At 43.2% G+C, this 17,747-nt stretch overlaps 1 long non-coding RNA gene across 4 annotated transcripts in view; it reads left to right on the forward strand.

Moving 5' to 3' along the window:
• The first annotated feature begins 14,330 nt into the window (after window positions 1–14,330).
• LOC139179488 (uncharacterized) overlaps window positions 14,331–17,747 on the forward strand; it is a 42,946-nt gene continuing 39,529 nt past the window's right edge. For all 4 annotated transcript variants that reach the window (XR_011563853.1, XR_011563854.1, XR_011563851.1 and 1 more), the window contains exons 1-2: window positions 14,331–14,658; window positions 16,635–16,721. This is a non-coding gene — a long non-coding RNA (uncharacterized lncRNA). The remainder of the gene's footprint in view (window positions 14,659–16,634; window positions 16,722–17,747) is intronic.

Below are 17,747 nucleotides of genomic sequence, written 5' to 3' on the forward strand. Positions count from 1 at the left end.
ACATGATGAAAAATGTGAGGATAGCTGTCTATAAATAAACACTCCACAAGGAAGAAAAAGAAAACAGGACAAAAAAAAAAGGCAACTAATTAGAAATTTTAACCAAATAAGTAATTTTTCTAAAGAAGGGCAAAAAAAAAAAAAAATTACTCTTCCACTCATAACTTTTCAAATTCTGAGAAAAAGAAGAATGTAATATAATCTGATGCTCATCTGCATGTTATGTGTAAGGCTTTCTCCTAGGTGTCATCAAGATGTATAAAGAGGTTTTAAAGATAAATATGCCTTCGAGGGTTTTGCAGTACAGGCAGGTGAAATCAGGCAGGCAGATCCCACCAGGAGCACACTAATCCTAAAAGCTCAGTGGTGAACTAGCTTTTTGAAACACAGAGGAATCCCCCTGGCGGGGAAAAAAGGGTGGGGAGAGGTTAAGGAAACATTGCTCCTTAATGTCTACAGTTTACAGCTAAACATTTCAGGCTATAAGAGGGAATGAATACAAGATAAATTGTGAATTTATATTCTGAATCAATTATAAAGGTAAGCTAGTAGTTACAACTCCCTAACTCTAATCCTAACCCTATGCTAACTCAATGGGAATTTTCTTTAGAATAATGTCAGATTGATGGATTTTTTTTTTCTTCCTTTTCAACTGTGTGGCCATATGTTGGTTCAGCACCTTCCAAGACCACTGAGTACAACTCCACCATGGGTTGCGTGCATGAGTGCTAAGTCGCTTCAGTTGTGTCCAACTCTTTGCGATGCTATGCAGTGTAGCCTGACAGGCTCCTCCATTTAAGGGATTCTCCAGGCAACTGCAGTGGGTTGCTATGCCCTCCTCTAGGGGATCTTCCCTACCCAGGGATTCAACTCTCCTCCCTTCTGTCTCCCGCACTGGCAGGCAGACTCTTTACCACCAGCACCACCTGGGGAGTCCTGTACAATTTCTACACTGCACAAAACCCCAAGCCCGGAGGGTCAGTGAAGACTGAAATCCCAGCAGCAGTCACAGGCCAGTGTATTGTCCTACCCAAGGGCTGTGTTCCAGCAAAAGGCTGCTTCTCTGCCATTCTCCTCAGGACAAAAATCCCACAAAGACGGAAAGTCATGGGGCTCGTCGGGAGTCATCCACCCTGAGATGGTGCCTTTCCCTAATTCAGCTATTCCTAAGTCATACAAAGGCATTACCCTGATAAACCCCACTGTCTAAACAAAAATCTGGACTCAAAGTGAGTACCATTTCATTTCACCATCATCAAACAACAGAAAAGAAACTATTTCCTTAGTAATGTTTGCTGTGTGTAAAACTCTGTAGAGAGAAAAAAAAAATTGTTTAACCGGGAAAACTATACCATCTATGTATATTATACACAGTAACCAAGCAACAAGAGGGAATTCCAAAGTTTTGTATGCTTGGTTTTACTCCCTGGGAAATAAGTACTGAGGAAGTTAAACACAGGAAAGACCATGGACTCTGGAGCCAGACTCCCGGATTGTGTTCCAGCTCTGAATTCCTACCTACACAACTTTGGGCAAGTTAGTTAAATTCTAGGGGCCTCAGTTTATTCCACTGTAACCAGAGTAATAACGGTATATGGCAAAGTCTTCAGAGATCAAATATATCCATGTCAAGAGCTTGAATACAAAGTGTGCAATAAATGTTAAATACTATCTGGACACACAATCAAACACTATTAAAACCTGAATAACCAACTTTTCCAAATAGAAAGTAGCATTTTTAAGAGCAGAAAAGGAAGTACAGTGAACAAAAGACAAATTCTGCTTTCCAAAGATGCCTGCATAAAGACTTCTGACAAGAATAAAAAGCTTCAAAATGCGCTTTTACTCATTTTAGCTACTTTCAGATATTTAAGGTCATTAATGTGAGCTGCCATAGTTTTTCAGCATCAAATTTCCTTGAATCTTATCTCTATTCCAACTAAGACTCAAAAACAAAAAAAATCACAAAAGGTCACGTTCTCTTCTTCTTAAAAGAAATACAAAAGAAACTAGAACAGAAGCTGACTGTTCTCATGAAAATAGTGTATGCAAAGTCATATATCCAATTCCACTTTCGATCCCTATTCCAGATGAAATACTTGTAAAAAGGCACAAGTGTATTATGGACAAGGCATTAATTACAACAGTTTGCATATTTCATTATGGGAAACTTCAAATACTAAATAGGACAGAACAGGATAACGAAGCCCCCTGTGCCCATTCCTCAGCTGTTATCAGCTAATGGCCAATCTTTATTTCTCTCTAGTCTCACATACTTGCTCTCTCCAACAAGTGTTTTAGCACAGCTCATAGGTTATCATTTTTGTCACATTATTTTCACAAGTTTATTGAAACATAATCGACATACAATCCAATGCCTATGTTTAAAATGTACAGTTTGGTGAGTTTTAACATCGGTATACACCCCTGGAATTATCACCGCAGTCAAGATAATGAGCACTTCCATCACACTCAAATGTTCTCATATGTCTGACGGTAATTTCTTCTTCTCAACCCTCCTGCTCTCCCAACCAGGCAACCATTGACCTATTTTCTACCACTTTAATTATCAGAGTTTTGTATCAGTGCAGTCCTATGGCATGTACATTTTTGGTCTATATTATGTCACTCAGCATAATTATTGTTGTTTCTATCAATACTTTCATTCCTTTCTATTGCAGAGTAGTCTTCCGTTGTTCGGATACACCATGAGGTGCTTATCTACTCATCTGTTGATGGACACTTGGTTTATTTTCTATCTGAGGATGTTACAAATTAAGCTGTCGTGAATATCCATATCCATTGACAACTCTCTGTAGAGACCCATGCTTTCACTACTCTTGGAGAAATATCTAGGAATAAAGTATCTGGGTCATATGGTAGACATGTGTTTAACTTTTTAAAATTCTAAAACTTTTTCCTAAGTGGTTATACCATTTTTTATTTCTACCAGCAGTGTATAAGATTTCCAGTTGACCTACCTCCTTAAAAATACATGGTATTGTCAACCTTTTTAAGTTTTGACATTTTTATAGTTGTTTGGTGGTAGTTCAATGTGGTTTTATACTTCATTTATCTTCTTGTGCTTTACTGCCATCCATATATCTTTGGTGGAGCACCTATTCAAATCTTTTATCTATTTCTTTAATTAGATAGTTAAGTTTTGAAAGTTCCTTATCTATTAAAGATACAAGTCCTCTATCAGATATGTGATTTACTACCTATTTTTGTCAGTCTATGACATGTTTTTTGTTGATGTTTTCTCTTAAAACTGTCTTTCAAATAGTAGAAGTTCTAAATTTTGATGAAACCTAATTTACCAGCTTTTTCTCCTAAGGAGTGTGCGTTCAGTGTCGTATCTAGGAAGTCTTTCCCTATCCTTGAAGGTGCAGAAGTTTTTTCTCCTATAACTTCTTCTAGTCGGTTTACAGCTTCAGGTTTTACTTTTAATCTGTAATGCATTTAGAGTTTGAGAGTTCAGTTTTTACTTATGAGTATCAAATTTGTTGAAAAAGCCTTTTCTCCACTGAACTGCTTTTGCACTGTTGCTAAAAACTGACCATCTATGTCTGGGCCTACTTCCACTCCTACTGTTTTATTCCTTGTTCTTCATACCTAGATCACACTGCTTTCCAGTTAGGTAATTTAAATCCTCAATCTTTGTTCTTTTTATTCCACAAAGTTATCTTGGCTAGTCTACGTTCTTTTATTTCCACAAGAATTTAAGAGTTGCCTTGTCTAGTTTTTAAAGTGTCTGTTGATATGGTGATCGGGACTGCACTAAATCTGTGATCAATTTAGAAAGAATCAGCACCTTAAAAACTCAGTTGCATTTTCCAATCCATGAATATGGTTTATCTCTCCATTTATTTTAGGTCATCTTTAATTTCACTCAGGAATGTTTAGTTTTCAGTACCCAAGTCTTAAACATATTTTGTCAAATTTATCCCCAAGTATTTCATATTTTTGCTGTTATTATAAATAGTACTGTTCTTTTAAGATCGATTTCCCTTTTACATTACTATGACAATTTTTATTGATATAATTGACATTAAACATTATATTAGTTTCAAAAGTACAACATAGTGATTTCCATTCTTAGTCGTCAATATAAAAAACAATTATTTTTGTATTGGTTATGTATCCCACGAATTTGACTAAACTCAGTTCTAGCAACTTTGATGATTCCAAAGGGCTTTCCACTTAATCACTGTCACCTGCAAATCGTTGTACTTCCTTCTTTCCAAACAGAATCCCTTTCTTTTCTTTTTATTATTACACTGGCTAGAACCTCCAGTACAACGGTGAATGGAAGTGATGAGAGTGGCCATCTTTGCCTTGTTTCTAACAGGTATGGTTCAATTCAGTTGCTCAGTCGTGTCCAACTCTTTGTCACCCCATGGACTGCAGCATGCCAGGCCTCCCTGTCCATCACTAACTCCCAGAGCTTACTCAAACTCATGTCCATTGGGTTGGTGATGCCGTCCAACCATCTCATCCTCTGTCGTCCCCTTCTCCTCCTGCCCTCAATCTTTCCCAGCATCAGGGTCTTTTCAAATGAGTCAGTTCTTTGCATCAGGTGGCCAAAGTATTGGAGTTTCAGCTTTAGCATCAGTCCTTCCAATGAATATTCAGGATTGATCTCTAGGATGGACTGGTTGGATCTCCTTGCAGTCCAAGGGACTCTCAAGATTCTCCTCCAACACCACAATTCAAAAGCATCAATTCTTACGTCCTCAGTTTTCCTTATAGTCCAACTCTAATATCCATACATGACCACTGGAAAAACCAAAGCTTTGACTAAACGGACTTTTGAGAGGAGACATCAAGTCTTTCCCCATTAAATACAATAGTAGCTATAGGTTTTTCATACATGTGAGTGAGTTTTTTTCTCTCAAACACTGAAGCTTTTATCTCTAGAAGTTTTATTTTGGTCTTTTTCAATCTTCCATGTCTCTACTTCACAGTCAATATTTCCTTTAGTTTCCTGAACATTTGGAGTACCATGATAATAACCTTTAATGCCCTTGCCTACTGATTCTATCACGAATCATTGCTGAGTTAGTTTCACTAGACTGAGTTTCCTCTTCATTGTGGGCTATATTTCTCTACTTCTATATATGTCTAAAACTTTTGGATTGGATGCTGGACACAGCATATTACCTTATTTGACACCAGGTACTTCTCTAGTCCTACATGTATGTAAATTGCTTGACTGTATGGGGTCTTAGTTGTGGCACTGGGGAGTTCTCGTTGCATCATACGTAATCTTTTGCGATGACACAGACTGCCTAGTTGTAGAGCGTGCTCCAGGAGCTGTGGCGCATCGGCTCAGTTGCCCCAAGGCACGTGGGATCTTAGTTTCCCAACCAAGGACTGAACCTGCGTACCTGGTGCAGGAGGGTGGATTCTTAACCACGGGGCCACCAGGAAAGTTCCTCCATATATATTCTTGAAATTTGCTCTCAGACATAGTTAAGTTACTTGGGAAGAATCTGATGCTTTTGTGCCTTACTGTTAAGCTTTATTTGTGATAATCAGACCTACATTTAGTCTGGAGTTCATTTTTTCCCAGCACTGACCCTTCCTGGAATTCTCTCGCAGGCCCTGTGAAATATCACATTTTCTACTTGGGCTGCTGGGAGCAAGAAGCAAGAATATTCTGGAACCGTCATGAGCTCTGGACGCCATTCCTTCTGGCACTTCACGGCGACTCTCTCCCCTGCCCCAGGGTGTCTCCTCACAAGCCCTCGCTCATCAGTGCCCATCTCAGCACTCAAAGGAGGCACTCCGCTCATCTCAGGATTTCCCTCGGTGCAGCGCTCTCTTTACTCTGTCCTGCAAATTCTCATCACCTTGCTTTCCCCCAGACTCAGGAAGGTTACTCTGGAAGACAGGTTTTCCCTGGCTTCCCCATTCCTACACTGAGGCCTGAAAACTTCCCTTAGGTCAAAAGCTGCTGCAGTTCTCAAGTTCATCTCATTTGTTTCCCATTCTCATATACACATATATATTTTTAGATTCCATACATAAGAATATCATACAGTGTTTGTCTTCCTCTGACTTATTTTACTTGGCATAACGCACTCCAAGTATTCCAGCTGGAATACTACTCAGCTCTAAAAAGAACAAAATTTTGCCACTTGCAGCAACATGGATAGATTTGGAGGGCATAATGCCAAGTGAAACAAGTCAGACAGAAAAAGACAAATACTACATAATGTTGCTTATACATGGAATCTAAAAACTACAGCATACTAGTTCAGTTCAGTCGCTCAGTCACGCAAACTAGTGGATATAATGAAACAGAAGCAGACTCAACCTTTAAAACTGTAAATCACTACACGCACATCTGTAACATACAATATCATACATCAATCACACTGCAATTAAAAATACAGAATAAGATTTTTAGAAAGGAAGAGGCAACTCTATGGTTTGAGTACTTTAGTAAATCTGACACAGAAGGAAGGAAAAGCAGAAAAGCAGCAGTCGCTCATATTATCCAGGGTGGAGGGATACTGGGTCCTCTTCGAGGCTTGGACATTTTCTGCCCCAAAAATAGGACAGAAAAGTGGTCCCATATCTGACTCGACCCATCACACTCTCAGAGTGACCCTGTCTGACATCAATGTTCCATGACATTGTTTGTTACACAGGAGAACATCATGGCCAGTTCCCCCAAGTCAAGTCTGTTTTTCTCTTTTTCATGACTAAGAGAACCAGAGCCTCACAGCCCTACTGGTAAAAAGTTCAGTTCAGTCTCTCAGTTGTGTCCGACTCTTTGTGACCCCATGGACTACAGCACGCCAGGCTTCCCTGTCCATCACCAACTTGGAATTACTCAAACTCATATCCATCAAGTCGGTGGTGCCATCCTACCATCTCATCCTCTGTCATCCCCTTCTTCTCCTGCCTTCAATCTTTCCCAGCATCAAGGTTTTTTCCAATGAGTCTGTTCTTCACATCAGGTGGCCAAAGTATTGGAGTTTCAGTTTTAGCATCAGTCCTTCCAATGAATATTCAGGATTGATTTCCTTTAGGATGGACTGGTTGGATCTCCTTATAGCCCAAGAGACTCTCAAGAGTCTTCTACTGGTAGAAAGACTAAACTAAGTAATTAGAAAATGGATTCCCCATCACTTACGGGACTGAAGAGGTTTTGAGACCTAATGAAGGAAAGCCACTCAGCGAGGAAGCCACCACAATTTCTTGGAAAATGAAGGTAATGGAGTCTTAGAATCAACTTCCATATAAAGAGAAGAGTTGTGTTGCTGGCTAGAAGGGTGGAATGGGCATTTTGAAAATGAAGATGGAATGACCCTATGGGGGAGAACAAGACTGAAGAGAGCGGTGGTGGGCACCGTATTCCTAGTGAAGATCCCTGTGGTGCAGAATGCAGCCTGTGTGGCTCAAAGGGAAGCCTGGTCTTAGCTCTGGGTTCAACCCCTCATGCCACAGTATTCTTACAGGAGTGTCTGACCCTTGGGTAAAGAAACATACACCACAGAGTCCATAGTATACAAAGGGCCCTGGGGTAGAGAGGCCTCAAATCCACAAGAGGGTCTAGGAAGACCTGGTCTGGTTCCGCCCTGGGAGTCAACACCCTCGGAGGTGTAGGAAGAGATAAGAAGGCAACACTAACTCCTTCTAGAGCCTCTGAGGGGCTTCTCAGGTGGCGTTGGTGGTAAAGAACCCACCTGCCAATGCAGGAGATGGAACAGATGCAGGTTTGATCCTGGGTCAGGAAGATCCCCTGGAGGAGGAAATGGCAACCCACTCCAGTATTCATGCCTGGAGAATCTCATGGACAGAGGAGCCTGGTGGGCTATAGTCCATGGGGTCGCAAAAGAGCCAGACACGACTGAGCACACACACACACACCATGATTCAGGGCCTGCCCTACTCCCACATGGCCTCAGCTTAACGGATTACATCTGCAATGACCATTGATGCTTCTCCCAAACAAGGTCATGTTCTGAGGCTCCTGGGGGTTAAGACTTTAACATATTTTAGGGGGTGGGTGGGACATGATTCAGTCCCTAACAGTGTGCGTTGTATATTGGGTCATAAGTAAAATGTATATCTTACTGTGAATCACAGTCAGGACAGTTTGAAAACTCGGCCTTAAGCCCCTCTAGCCTCCTTGCTTTTCACTCAGCAAAACAAGCACCCTCCCAGGGCAGGACCTTTGCACCTGCCACTCTTTCCATGTAGCCACATGCCCAGTCCCATTGTTTATCCAGGACTCCACTGAAGTGTCAGCTCCCCAGAGAGCACTTTCCCATCCATGTGACTTAGATGGTACCGTCTGTCGCTCTCCATCCTTTGACCCTGCTCTATTCTTCTTCAGAACACGAAGCACTCCCTAACAGTCTTTTATGAACACATTTACTTTTTTCTCCTCCACTAAAATGTAAGCATCACATGGGAAGAAACTATATCTGTGTACCCAGCTTTTTGAACAGCAGGCCCTCAAATATGTGACGTTAAATAAATGAGTCTACCTCTGGTGAAAATAAATGAAGCCCAGACAAATGAGAACACAATAAGGCTATTTGTTTTCAGATCCTGCCATTGCAGAGAGTCAGGCGCCATCCCCGGTGTTTGGCAGAGACTCGGAGGCAGGCAGAGGAGCAGGAAAGCTTTCCAGGAGAAAGCCAGGGAAAGATACCGGTGTGCTCTGCCTGCAGACCCTGAGCGTGGAGCAGCTGCCAGCGGACCAGCTGAGGAGGAGGGAATCCCACGACATTGTTTAGGGGTGCATATTTGGCTTTCTCTGGGGAGCCCTAAACTGTAACCTGGGACAGAAACTAAGAGCTCTATCAGTAATTAATCAGGTCTGAGCTGACTGTGTAGAAGTTACTGTTTTGCTTTCTGGACAGAAGGCTAGAGATAATGGTCTGACTTCCTACACGTGTGACTTAGAGAAGAAGCAGGTTGGCTTCTGGCTGGCTGCTGCAGATTGCAGGTCAGAGCTCTATTTTTATGTGTGGTCTGGCCATTCTCCATTTGTATATTCATTCTCTCACTATAAAGAGAAATACGCTTGTGAATGTACAGCAAAAGAACTGGGTGGGCTACACCTGGGGGTTGGAGTAAAGAGAGACTCACTTTTATTTTATGTAGAGAAAAAGCATTGTCTCTCTCTATATATATAGATTTATACAGTAAACTTGTACTTTCAATTTAGACAATTTAATCAAAGACAACAATCAAGCAAACACAACTTCAAGCCACACTGCCTCCTCTGATGTTTGCAAGTCCATATGGCAAAACTATTTGCTTAGTTACTGATCCTCCTGTGTTTTGGGTTTTTATTTTCTCACTTTTCTAATGTTATATTGTTTAAAAAAAAAAAAAAGTGTTAAAACCTCTCTTGGGAATTTCAGTTCTGAGATCACGTCTGGTGATCTCTCATTTTTAACTGAGCCCTTACAAACTCAATTTTTCATTCAGTATTCAGCTTTCCTAAAAAGCAAGGGAAATGTCATGATTGCAAGAATGCCAAGAATTCAAATTTGAGTCGTTTGACTCGAAACTTTGTTTTCCTAGAGACATGGCGCCACCTAGTGGCCCTTTGGTGTATTTTCAGGGATGACAAGGTCCACGTTGCATTTTCACAACTCTCAGCCGACTGAAAAATCCCAGAAACCAAAACACTCCCTTCACCAAGCATTCTGGCTGTGGGAGGTTTTCGTGTATTAATTTACTCTGGCTCTTATCAAGGAAAATAACCTATGTGGGTCATTTAATAACATGCTATGTGAACTGATTCATTTCGATGTAACTGCCAAGACCTCACTGTACCTCGCTCCCCTCTTACAGGGCTTGATGTGGTTATCTGCACCTTCGTCAGGTACCAGAGCCCGAGGACATCGCTATACCCCTATAGCCAACTGAGTCCTGGCACACAGATCGTGTTCAACGTTTTGAAGGAATAGCAGACGCCTACCTCCCCTGACCCCACCACCTGGCATAACACAGATCAGAAAGAAATTCACTTCACAACACATTCACACACAGTTGTCAAGGATACAGTGCTTTCCAATACAGTATATTAATGCATATGTATGGAATTTAGAAAGATGGTAACAATGACCCTATATGCGAGACAGCAAAAGAGACACAGATGTAAAGAACAGACTTCTGGGCTCTGTGGGAGAAGGTGAGGGCGGGATGATCTGAGAGAACAGCACTGAAACATGTATATTACCGTATGTGAAACAGATCACCAGTCCAAGTGCAATGCACGAGACAGAGTGCTCAAAGCCAGCGCACTGGAACAGCCCAGAGGGATGTGATGGCGAGGGAGGTGGGAGGGGGGTTCAGGATGGGGAACACAGGTACACCCGTGGCTGATTCATGTCGATGTATGGCAAAAACCACTACAGTGCTGTAAATTAGCCTCCAATTAAAATAAATTAATTTTTTATAAAAAAGAATACAGTGCTTTGTAAAAAAAAAATATATAAAAATATATATATATATAAGCCCTCAAAGTGGAGAGGGAAAAAGTACAAACATCTAAACCAGACATAGTATTAATACATTCAGACAAACAGAATAAATGGTAAGTTCTGAAATAGTTCAGAGGGGTGAAAAATTACTTCTTCTAGGGATGATTAAGAAAGGCCTCACACTCCAAATTCATTTGAGAACAAACCCTAAAACCACTCAGATCAAGGCATCACTGTAACAGACACGGGTATTCTGTTTGTAAAAACCATGGTCCTCACAGGACCACACCGAAAGTGAAGTCGCTCAGTTGTGTCTGACTCTTTGCAACTCCATGGACTGTAGTCTACCACGCTTCTCTGTCCATGGGATTTTCCAAGCAAGAGTACTGGAGAGGGTTGCCATTGCCTTCTCCAGGGGATCTTCCTGACCCAGGGATCAAACCCAGGTCTCCTGCATTGCAGGCAGACGCTCTACCCTCTGAGCCACCAGGGAAGCCTCTCACAGGAACACACCTAACATACTGCCAAAGAAAGCTTTGCCTCAAGGTTTTCCTGACCACACGCCCGTTAGAATTTTAGTTTTTACTATAAAGCCCACCATATTCTAATTTTTTAATCAAAATAAGATGACCAGAATCATAAAACTTAGCATTTACAGCATTAAACCTAGAAAATATATAGTTAACAGAACATTAAAGCCAAGAGTATCTGACAGCAAGAGAAAGGTTGAGACTTCTTATGAAGTATGTTTCACTGACAATTACTCCATAACAACTGTGCACTCAGAAGAATGTGATAATTACTGTGTCTGGCTTGAAAATATGTAAAACTAAAATTTTAATAATTCATACTTCATATATGGACAGTTTCTGATAATATATGTATCAGAAGAGATTTAATGTAAAAAAAAAAAAGCCCATCACAAAAATAAAGCCATTCAGTGACATGAAATCTGAATGCCTCAGTAACATACAGCCAGTGTTCAGTCTATCCTCAGGGCTGAATGAAGCCCTGCCCATCCACTGCAAATTTCCCTGGAGTTACTACACTCACAAGGAACCAGCTACGCTATCAGGATCCAAACATCTTCTGCCTCCTTGTCTACCCTTCAATTCACAGATCAACCCTTTGATGACACATGTGGATACTTTTTAAAACACATATTAAACTACTGTGATAAACACTTTTACATAATAATTTTATATCATCCTCACACACTCTGTGAAGGAGGAATTGATTCCTCCCATTTTATGAATGAAGACACAAAGCCTCCAAGGAAGAATTCTTCGCGGTCAGCAAGTACGAAGTCTCAGTCTGGATTTCAACCCCCGTCTCTTAACCCAAGTCTAAGGCTCTTTGCACCAAGCAAAGGTGCCTCAAAGCTACTTGATTTCAACAGCAAGGCTCCCAGTAAGCACCCGCCCTGCCATTTATACACAGCTGTGTCCTGTACAAAAAGTCTGTGTGCATAAGTAGCTCTGAAGCTGAGAGGTCACTTCAGCCCACTGTCCCTTCAGTATACTCACCTGCAATAAAAGGGAGAAAAATCACACCAGTCCGGCCCACTTTCCAAGTTGCTCCAAGAGCAAAATGAGATGCAGGAAGTATACAAAAGTTGCTTAAAAGTACGGACCTCAGCATCAACTGTCTGTAGGTAAATTCACACGCGCAACTTACTCACTCACTGCCCAGCCTTCATCAGGCTGCCCCATCACTCTCGACTTCTGTTTCTTCCTCTGCAACATGAGAATAACAACCAGGAAGCCGACTTCCCAAGGTTGTTCTGAGAATTAAATAATTTAGATGAAGTTCTTCATAAGGCACATGGAACCCGGCACTTGTAACAATTGTCACTGACAAATATATCTAAAAGCACTTGGAAAAGAAGACAACTTCTTAATAAGTATAGGATTATTCTTATTATCTATTCCAAGATGACAAGATAACAGGCCTACCTGACCTTACCCTGAATTTTGCTTTTTTTTTTAATTTATTTTTTTGCAAAATTATTCTAAAAATATCAAGTGTTTTTGAATCCTGGAGACTCAAGCAGAGGACAACAGATGAACTCTCAGACGAAGCCTCTCTGTGTTAGAATTCCTGCAGGAAGAGACAACAAATTCAAAGTGTTAAATTTTAATGAAGGGTCTTTTACAAAGGTGCAGGCAGGGCGCAAAGAACCTCCCTGTGATGGTGAGGCACATGGACTGCACAGGCTGGAAGCTTTGATCCTCCTCTGCCTGAATAAAGGAGGAGACAGTGGTGTCACCAGACCTGAAGAGCTGGGGCCACCCCGCAAGGGTGCGGAGAAAAGGGGGCCACAGCCAATAAAGGCTGGCCTCTTCTCGCCTGGGGCATTCTGATGGCCAAACCCGAATGGAAACCGAAAGCCAGGAAGCTCAGGATGCAATCCAGAGAAGGCAAGCCTCTTTGAGTTGGCACAGGATAGAGAATGGATTAGCAAAAGGAGAGAAGCAGCACACAGTCCTGAGGACTAATCCTAAAACACACCATCAAGTACAGAGTGGCCCCAAGAGCACAAGGGCCAGTCCTAGCCTGTTACTGAAGCAAGACAGTGAAAGTCACTCACTCCTTGCGACTCCACATGTCCAACTCCTTGCGACCCCATGGACTATACAGTCCATGGAGTTCTCCAGGCCAGGATGCTGGAGTGGGTAGCATTTCCCTTCTTCAGGAGATCTTCCCAACCCAGGGATCAAACCCACGTCTCCCACATTGCAGGCGAATTCTTAACCAGCTGAGCCACCAGGGAAGCCCAAGAATACTGGAATGGGTAGTCTATCCCTTCTCCAGGGGATCTACTCACCCAGCAATGAAACCAGGGTCTCCTGCATTGCAAGTGGATTCTTTACCAGCTGAGCCACCAAGGAAGCAGGACAGCCTACTCCCAAATCCCGGCTCTGGCCACTTATTCATTGTTACTTTTCTCTGCTACAGCCCCCTCATCTGTACCACTGGGATAATAGCAATACTGATCCTCTAAGGGTGCTGTGAGAATTAAGCGAGTTACTATTGAAGATATTCAGGACAATGCAGGGTATTCAGCAGTGGGTGAATTTTAGTTACTACTATTATATTACTATCATCCCTTGAGTCTGGGGTGGGATTATGGTACTTGGGAGGTTTACATCATACATCAGTGAACCCTTCAGGCACCAAGAAAAGCACAGGGTCATGATGTTTATTTGCCACATACACCAACAAAACACGCTGACTGTACTGTGACGGAGGTGGGCTTAATAAGAACACACACAAAGCGAAGTGAAAATGTCAGTCGCTCAGTCCTGTCTGACTCTCTGCGACCCCATGGACTGTAGCCCACCCGGTTCCTCTGTCCATGGGATTCTCCAGGCAAGAGTACTGGAGTGGGTTGCCTGTTCCTTCTCCAGGGGATCTCCCTGACCCAGGGATGAAGCCCAGATGTCCTATGTGGCAGGCAGATTCTTTACCCTCTGAGCCACCAGGGAAGCCCTGTAATACACAACCTACTGTCAATTCATCATCACAACCTGTCCTGGGGAACAGCCTCATCTTGTGGATTTCCTTCAGTCCTCGTCAGTCCTTCCTTCAGTCCGACTGAAGACAGAAGAGTCAGTGTCCCCAAAGCCTACGCCTCTCCACATGTCCCCTGAGGAAGGCGTCCAAAACAGGAACATGTATCAACACACATCCCTGTCCATTTTTCCTTTGGAAGCAGCGAACACGACATTTCCCCAGTGGGCTTCCACTTGCTTGTTTCCTTCTCTTCAGACCAAAATTGCTTCATTTTAATCTCTGCTGCTGGGGTCAAGGTTCCCGTCAACAAGCCGAACGGAAGCTGCAGCCGGCAAACAGCCGCGGAGCCACCGAGTCCCGGAAGTCAGCCCGACGTCGCCGGCGTCTGCCGTGCAGACTCTGAAGGGCCAGCTGCGCGGCGCGGCGCTCAACCCACAGGACCCCCTGCGGCCTCTGAGGACACTGGCGCGTGTCTGGAGCCAGGGGACGCTTGTTCGAGTAACAAGAGAGAAAAAGAGAGAAGAAGGCCCAAGTCTAAGGTGAGGCCTGGGTTCCCTTGGAATCCAAAAAGGCTAATGGGGCTTCCCAGCACCTGCCATTGAGAAAGGCAAGTGGACTTGGAAGGAGGAGATGGCCTTGGAAGCACTTCATCGTGGAGGGCCATCCACCCCCTCCTAGGAAGGTGAGCAGGCTCTCGAAAGTTTCCCAGACCCTCTTACAAGATTGTGGGTGGGGGAGGGGTCTTCTAAACCCCCCACGGTAGAGTTAGGGCTGCTGGTTATCTGGAAGCTGGTGAGTCACTGAGCAGAACAGAAGCCAGGAAAGGGAGGGCCGGGGGATGCCTTTGTCCCACCATCTGTAGTAACAAGGAGCGTGCCCAGCTGTATGTGACGCGGCTTAAGCTGTCTGGCTAGCCCAGGGAACCGCCTACTAACAGCTCTAGCTAGCTAACTGGGGAGCCCAGTGAAAAGTGAAATGTGAGGCCCTGGCCAGGAGCAGGAAAAAACCCTCTCCACAGGCCCAGCCTGACTCAGGGTGAGCCCCGAGGCACTGTAACCTTCCTGCCAGGCTGAGATTGGTACTTACCAGGGAAGGGCAAGAGGCCCACTGAGTGCCTCCAGAACATTCTGGAATATATCCCACCCTTGTTTCACCCCAAGACACAGCAGGGTACACACCACTCCAAGCCTCCCACACCCGAGTCCCCCACACAGGCCACACATGCAGCACATGTGCTAAGAGAAAGATGGAGACGGGAAGGCCAGGCAGGCCCGAGGCATGAAGCAGTGGGGAAGAGGCCTCCAGAAGAAGCAGGGAGGCAGCAAGCAGCAGGTCTGTGCAGGGGCCAAGGTGCTAAGCCCCCTGACACACGCTCCACTAGCCTGACTTCATTTCCAAAACATAAAGATAAAATGATTAAGAATTTCAAAATGGCACCCTCTCGGGCCTTACGCTCCAATGGTGGGGCTATTTAGTACAACTGCCCTGGTCACACGTTCGTGAAGCAGGCCCGCCCTGCTGGGCAAGAGGAAGCCAGCAGCAACAGGCTGCAAGGTGGGTGCCCCCCATGGGGACTGGGAGCTGGGAAGGAGGAGGTTAAGGTTCAGGAGATCTCTCACAGTACAGGGCTTTACCAGGGGGAGATTGCCTTGAAGAGTTTTCAGATGCAAAGGGTGAGCCCTGAAAGAACCAGCTTGTGATACTCACCCTCCGAGGCATTTGAGAGCTGGGCAGAGCTGAGATGGGGCCACCCAACGGATAGGGGACACGACCTTGCCGCCTTCAATATGAAACTGTTCACAGAGTAGAGCAGCAACTTCAAACACCACATTGAAGACGGCCAGTTCTCCACCAGCAGTTATGCGAGAGAACCAGCGCTCGACACTCAGGCGCCAGAGGGAACAGCAAGGGAGAGGGGCTCGCGAGAGGGCAGACTATATAGTCCCAGTTTCCAGAATTTGCAGGGTTCGGAGGCAAAAGAGAAAGTGGGGAAGCCCTGAAATGAGGTGATTGAGGTTTTAAAAAGAACAGGAAAAAATTGAAGAACAGGAATGAGACTACGTTCATGTCCAAAAGAAACTGAAATATTAAGAGACTCAGCCCAAACTGTCATTAAGGATGTCGGCTTTGCAGCAGGAAAGAGTAGCCTGACTGACACAATCTGATATTGGAAAAGTAACGTCATTGTGTGTTTACATCTGACAAGTTGAAACTGTTTGATCAAAACGATTATGCACAACCTCAGTGACTGCTCCAAGAAATGGAAAAGAGATTTTGCCCTTACTTCTAAAAGGATTTAAGTACAAATGACTTATAATATTAGTTTCAAGTGTACAACACAGTGATTCAATATCTTTATACATCATGAACAATATAAAGATACTACAATATCACCAATTATTTTCCCTGGGCTGTGCATTACCTGGCCATGACTTATTTATAACTGAAAGTCTGTATCTCTTAATCCCCTCTACCTATTCCATTCACCCCTTCCCCTTGCAACCACTAGTTCGTTCACTGTATCTATGAGTCTGGTTGTTTATTTTTTTCATTTTAGTTGTTTCTTTTTTTTTTTTTATGTGGATCATTCTTCTCAAAGTCTTTATTGAATTTGTTACAATATTGCTTCTGTTTTATGTTCTGGTATTGTGGCCACAGGGCATGTGGGAATCTTAGTTCCCTGACCAGGGATTGAACCTGCGCCCTCTACATCAGAAGCTCGAGTCTTAACCACTGGATGGCCAGGTAAGACCCTGTTTCTGTTTTGTTTCATTTATTCACTTTGCTTTTTAGATTCCACCTCTAAGTGAAAACATACAGTATTTGTCTTTAACAGACTCACAGATACTGGGGATCAAAAATGCAGTTTCCCTAAGTACAAATCACTTCCTTTCCTTGCATCTTTAGGCCACGTACCCACCATGTGACTTCCAGCCAAAAATAGATGACCTGTGTCTACTAGAATATGCAGGCTTAGGCAATTTGCAAATGACTTCCTGTTATTATCAATTTTTGCAACAATTTCAGAAAGTTTCTAATTATTTGGTTAAATTATTTCTAGGGCAAGCTGTGCCCTCATTCAGAGTGTGATTTAATTAGATGTTGTCATAGTAGGCTCAGTGAGAAATGCAAATTGCAGGTAGACTAACTTGCAGGTAGATTGGCTCATGGGGGGTTATCTGTCTAAATTACATCAAGGTTACACCTTGGCAAGAGCAGGCTACTTAGACTGCTTGAGAGATCAGTTCAATGAAGTAAACCGTGAATAAACTGTAAATGTACCAGCTGTGATCAACTGACTGGGGAACAAGTAGTTTTCATATCTCGTAAACAAAGTGAAGGCCATGACTTGGACTTCTGATTTAGGGGAAAAAAATACAAATCCTTGAATCTCATTTGAAACCCATGTGGTCCTTCTCAAAACCACTTTTAAACTAAAACTTCAATCAGAAGGTCAATCTTTGGGAAGCCTATAGCCAGGGCAGATTACACACCACAGGTCAGACTCTGCCTGCTTCCTACTTTCGTAAATAACTTTTTGTTGGAACAGTCGCACCCGTTTATGTATTGTTTACAGCTGATTTCACACTGCAACGGCAGAGTTGAACAGTTAAAAAAAAAAACCAGCAGGCCCTTTGACCCGCTGTTGTTTTAGGATAGATTCCTAATTCCAGTCAATGAGATGTCTGAAGCAATCAGGTAAAGTGGAGGAAAGGAGGAGATGCTTCAGAGAAAATTCTAATGAAGAGACAAAAATCTCTTCTTTCTCTA

Source organism: Bos indicus, chromosome 24 (assembly GCF_029378745.1).
Source record: "Bos indicus isolate NIAB-ARS_2022 breed Sahiwal x Tharparkar chromosome 24, NIAB-ARS_B.indTharparkar_mat_pri_1.0, whole genome shotgun sequence".
NCBI lineage: Eukaryota > Metazoa > Chordata > Mammalia > Artiodactyla > Bovidae > Bos > Bos indicus.